The sequence below is a fragment of the Talpa occidentalis genome, unplaced genomic scaffold (assembly GCF_014898055.3).
Source record: "Talpa occidentalis isolate TD23 unplaced genomic scaffold, MPIMG_talOcc4v2.1 talOcc4.16, whole genome shotgun sequence".
In the NCBI taxonomy this organism is placed as follows: Eukaryota; Metazoa; Chordata; class Mammalia; order Eulipotyphla; family Talpidae; genus Talpa; species Talpa occidentalis.
The window spans coordinates 85,976,022-85,981,941 of record NW_023601653.1 but is presented as its reverse complement, the minus strand read 5'-3'; positions in this window follow the sequence as shown (position 1 = coordinate 85,981,941).

Genomic DNA, 5,920 nt, shown 5'->3' with positions numbered 1-5,920 from the left:
AAGACAACCCTAGCAGGCTGACCAAGACCTGAGGCACCCAGCCGGGAGGGGGAGGGAGGGGGGTGAACAGAGGGGAGGGAAGAGCACAAGGGATTATGGTGATGGGGCACGGGGGCTATTTTGGTGGGAGCACTGTGGGGACCACCCCTGAGGGGAGACACCAATAACTAAAAAAATGAACAACGATGCAAGAAAAGAAAAAAAAAGAGAGAGAGATGGTCTTTAAGGACAGGGAAGACCCTAAGACAATATAAATAAATAAATGCTCTAAAGGGGTCTCACCTGAGCACTGCTGCAGGCACTGCCGAGGCCTCCCCTCATCCGTTGTTCTAGATCTCAAGGAATTGTCTCTGGCCTGTGCAGCCAGGAAGCCTGCTGTGTGTGAATAATTAGAAAAATGCTATTTTTATTTTTAAAGATTTATTTATTTATACAAGAACCGGGGTACAGGCCAGGGGTGCGGGGGTGAGAGGAGTCAACAGAGACAGAGTGGAGAGCAGAACTGGCGGATGGATTGAAATCCAGGGCTAAGGGGGACAGCGGGGAGACGGGGAGGTCTGCTGCGCCCTGAGGGCTGCTCCTGACCTGCGGGGGTGGACTTGTCCTGCAGGGGCTGGCCAAGCTGGGGATCTCCATCTGTACCCTCCTGCCCCCCAGGAAGCCCATGAATATGACCTGAAATGGTCCCCAGTTCTCACAGGGAAGCTGAGCACGATTTGAGCTGTAGGAGAGAGGGCGCCGCCATGGGGATCACGATGGAGAGACCTCGCTCAGGGCAGCAACCTCCTGTCCTAGGACGGTGCGGGGGCTCCTGACCCCAGCTCCCCCTGCACGGGCAGCAGCTGCCGTCCCTGTCCCGGTGCCACCCCCCAGCCAGGGCCTCTCTACTCGCCGGCCCTCAGCAGAGGCAGCGCCGCTCAAGGCCCCACCCCGCCCGGAACCCTGGATATCCAGTTGTTGCATCCCCGGGACTCCCCAAACCCTCTGAGCACCCCCTGGCCCTGGCCACACTCGCCGGGGGATAGAGGGTCACCTGCACCCTCCACTCGCACTAACAGCCCCAGAAGCAGCCTGGGCAGAGGTGCGAGGTCACTTGTCAGGGAGGCTACCCCAATCTAGCCACAGGCAGACAGTGACTGCGCCCACAGCCAGGAAATGCAAATAGGTCCCCCCAGTCACCTCAAAGCACGCGCAAGCCCCGGACAACCAGCATCCCTGATGGGGAAAAGCCCGCACCTGCCCCAGCTGACCTGAGAAACCGCAGACTCAGCCCCCAGGTGAGCCAGGCCCCACTCACCCAATGTGAAGGCACAAAAGTGACAATTTCAGAACCGTGGGTAGGGGCCGCCAGAAACTCCCTAGACCCTCTACTCCCTGTCTTCTCAGTATGTGCTTCACAACGCACGCAAGCCCTGGACAACCCACATCCCTGATGGGGAAAAGCCTGCACCTGGGGGAAAAGCCGCAACGCTCCTTACCACAGTATTTCACCTCAAATTTTTCTCCACAGAGGCCTGTCTTCTCAAAGGAATATGCTTCCAAGGGTGTCACTTCTCAGATTTTTCTCCTCAACACTCCTTACTACAGTATTTGCCCTCAGAATTTCTCTTCAGAGGCCTGTCTTCTCCTCAGAATCTGCTTCCCAACGTGTTATTTATCGTCAGATATCTCCTCTACACTCCTAACTACAGTATTTCTCCTCAGTTTCTTCTCCTCAGAGGTCTGTCTTCTCAGTATTTGCTTCACAACGTGTCATTACTCCTCAGACACTTCTCCTCAATAATCCTTACTGCAGTATTTCTCCTCAGATTTTTCTCCACTAGGCCTGTCTTGTCGTCAGAATCTGATTCCAAGAGTGTCATTTCTCCTCAGATATTTCTCCTCAACAACAATTACTGCAGTATTGCTCCTCAAATTTTTCTCCTCAGAGGCCTGTCTTCTCCTCAGAATCCGCTTCCCAGGGGGTCATTTCTCCTCAGATATTCCTCCTCAACACTCCTTACTGCAGTATTTCTCCTCACTTTTTTCTCCTCAGAGGACTGTCTTCTCCTCAGAATCTGCTTCCCAGGGGGTCGTTTCTCCTCAGATATTTCTCCTCAACACTCCTTACTACAGTATTTCTCCTCAGATTTTTCTCCACTAGGCCTGTCTTCTCGTCAGAATCTGATTCCAAGAGTGTCATTTCTCCTCAGATACTTCTCCTTAACAAGAATTACTACAGTATTTCTCCTCCCTTTTTTCTCCTCAGAGGCCTGTCTTCTCCTCAGAATCTGCTTCCCAGGGGGTCATTTCTCCTCAGATATTCCTCCTCAACACTCCTTACTGCAGTATTTCTCCTCAGATTTTTCTCCTCAGAGGCCTGTCTTCTCCTCAGAATCTGCTTCACAATGTGTCATTTCTCACCTGATATTTCTCCTCAACACTCCTTACTGCAGTATTTCTCCTCAGATTTTTCTCCTCAGAGGCCTGTCTTCTTCTCAGAATCTGCTTCCCAGGGGGTCATTTCTCCTCAACAAGAATTACTGCAGTATTTCTACTCACTTTTTTCTCCTCAGAGGCCTGTCTTCTCCTCAGAATCTGCTCCCCAGGGTGTCATTTCTCCTCAGATATTTCACCTCAATACTCCGTACTACAGTATTTCTCCTCAGATTTTTCTCCACTAGGCCTGTCTTCTCATCAGAATCTGATTCCAAGAGTGTCATTTCTCCTCAGATAGTTCTCCTCTACAAGAATTACTGCTGTATTTCTCCTCAAATTTTTCTCCTCAGAGGCCTGTCTTCTCCTCAGAATCTGCTTCCCAGGGGGTCATTTCTCCTCAGATATTCCTCCTCAACACTCCTTACTGCAGTATTTCTCCTCTCTCTTTTCTCCTCAGAGGCCTGTCTTCTCCTCAGAATATGCTCCCCAGGGTGTCATTTCTCCTCACATATCTCCACCTCACTACTCTCGTACTAGGGAGTCATTTCTCCTCAGATATATCTCCTCAACACTCCTTACTGCAGTATTTCTCTTCAGATTTTTTCCTCAGAGGCCCGTCTTCTCCTCAGAATCTGCTTCCAACGTGTCATTTCACCTCAGATATTTCTCCTCAACACTCCTTACTGCAGTATTTCTCCTCACTTTTTTCTCCTCAGAGGCCTGTCTTCTCCTCAGAATATGCTCCCCAGGGGGTCATTTCTCCTCAGATATTCCTCCTCAACACTCCTTACTGCAATATTTCTCCTCTCTTTTTTCTCCTCAGAGGCCTGTCTTCTCCTCAGAATCTGCTCCCAAGGGGGTCATTTCTCCTCAGATATTCCTCCTCAACATTCCTTACTGCAGTATTTCTCCTCACTTTTTTCTCCTCAGAGGCCTGTCTTCTCCTCAGAATCTGCTTCACAATGTGTCATTTCTCACCTGATATTTCTCCGCAACACTCCTTACTACAGTATTTCTCCTCAGATTTTTCTCCACTAGGCCTGTCTTCTCCTCAGAATCTGCATTCCAGGGTGTCATTTCTCCTCAGATATTCTTCCTCAACACTCCATAATGCAGTATTTCTCCTCACTTTTTTCTCCTCAGAGGCCTGTCTTCTCCTCAGAATCTGCTTCCCAGGGGGTCATTTCTCCTCAGATATTCCTCCTCAACACTCCTTACTGCAGTATTTCTCCTCAGATTTTCTCCTCAGAGGCCCATCTTCTCCTCAGAATCTGCTTCCCAACGTGTCATTTCACCTCAGATATTTCTCCTCAACACTCCTTACTGCAGTATTTCTCCTCAGATTTTTCTCCTCAGAGGCCTGTCTTCTCTTCAGAATCTGCTTCCCAATGTGTCATTTCTCACCTGATATTTCTCCGCAACACTCCTTGCTACAGTATTTCTCCTCAGATTTTTCTCCACTGAGTCCTGTCTTCTCCTCAGAATCTGCTTCCCAGGGTGTCATTTCTCCTCAGATATTCTCCTCAACACTCCTTACTGCAGTATTTCTCCTCACTTTTTTCTCCTCAGAGGCCTGTCTTCTCCTCAGAATCTGCTTCCCAGGGTGTCATTTCTCCTCAGATATTCCTCCTCAACACTCCTTACTGCAGTATTTCTCCTCACTATTTTCTCCTCAGAGGCCTGTCTTCTCCTCAGAATCCGCTTCCCACCAGGTCATTTCTCCTCAGATATTACTTCTCCTCAGAGATCTACAGGCCCTCTTCTCCTCAGAATCTGCTGTCATTTCTCCTCAGATATTTCTCCTCAACACTCCTTACTGCAGTATTTCTCCTCAGATTTTTCTCCTCAGAGGCCTGTCTTCTCTCCTCAGAATTCTGCTCTCCTCAATGTGTCATTCTCTCACCTCAGATATTTCTCCTCAACACTCCTTGCTACAGTATCTTCTCCTCAGTATTTTTTTCTCCTCAGAGCCTGTCTTCTCCTCAGAATCTGCTTCCCAGGGGGTCATTTCTCCTCAGATATTCCTCCTCAACACTCCTTACTGCAGTATTTCTCCTCACTTTTTTCTCCTCAGAGGCCTGTCTTCTCCTCAGAATCTCCTTCCTAGCAAGTCATTTCTTGACAGATATTCCTCCTCAACAATCCTTACTGCAGTATTTCTCCTCAGTTATTTTTTCCACAGAAGCCTGTCTCTCTTCAGTATGTGCTTCCCAAAGTGTCATTTCTTCTCAGATACTTCTCAACAATCCTTACTGCAGTATTTCTCCTCAGATTTGTCTCCTCAGAGGTCTGTCTTCTCCTCAGAATCTGCTTCCTAGGGGTTCATTTCTCCTCAGATACTTCTCAACACTGCTTACTGGAGTATTTCTCCTCAGAGACCTGTCTTTTCCGAATTTGCTTCCCAACTTGTCATTTATCATCAGATATTTCTCCTCTGCACTCCTACTAAAGTATTTCTCCTCCCCCCTTTCTCGTCAAAGCCTGTGTTCTCACTATGTGCTTCACAATGTGTCATTAGTCCTCAGATACTTCTCCTCAACACTCCTTACTGCAGTATTTCTCCTCAGATTTTGCTCCACTAGGCCTGTCTTCTCGTCAGAATCTGATTCCAAGGGTGTCATTTCTCCTCAGATATTTCTCCTCAACACCCCTTACTGCAGCATTTCTCCTCAGATTTTCTCCTCAGAGGCCTGTCTTCTCCTCAGAATCTGCTTTCCAACATGTCATATCTCCTCAAATAATTCTCCTCAACCCTCCTTTCTACAGTATTTCTCCTCAGTTTTTTCTCCTCAGAAGCCTGTCTTCTCCTCAGAATCTACATCCCAGTGTGTCATTTCTTATCAGATATTCCTAGTTCACTGCCTTTTCAAAAAGAAATAGAGAACACAATAGAATGAAAATCCTGTATTCCAAATCAACTGTCACAGATCGATATAAATTTACTGTCCTGCCAAACAGAACTCGTTCATTTTACGTCTCATCCTAGAAATGAAAACTTGATTATTTCAGCAGAGGTTCCATCATTGACAGGAAAGAGGGTGGTATCAATTTTATATAGATTCTTTTGTGGTAATTCAACAGTGGTTTTATTTCTACATAAACTTGTAAACCGTACAAGGTCAGAAGTTTCATAAATGAAAAGGGTGCTAAGGCTCAAGGAAATGGAAGAAAAAAAAGAACAACTGGAAATAGTAAGAGGCATCAAGCAACCGAAGAATGCCAACAATATTTAACTCCCATTTTTTAAAAAGGGGATTTTATTTTTGGCTAAAAAGGTACCCTTGAAATAAATTTTGTCCACTGTCATTGAAAGGAAGCGACTGACACAGAGCAGACAGGTATTGCCATGTCTATCTGTGACCTTAATTGTTTCTGACACGGTGACTTTCAAGGTAGCAATGATGGCAACAGGTGTTCTAGTCTCAACCCATTTGAGCAATGTTGAAATGGAATTGCACACAGGCCCCCAAAATGGCCATCCTCACCAACATTTCCACCCCAG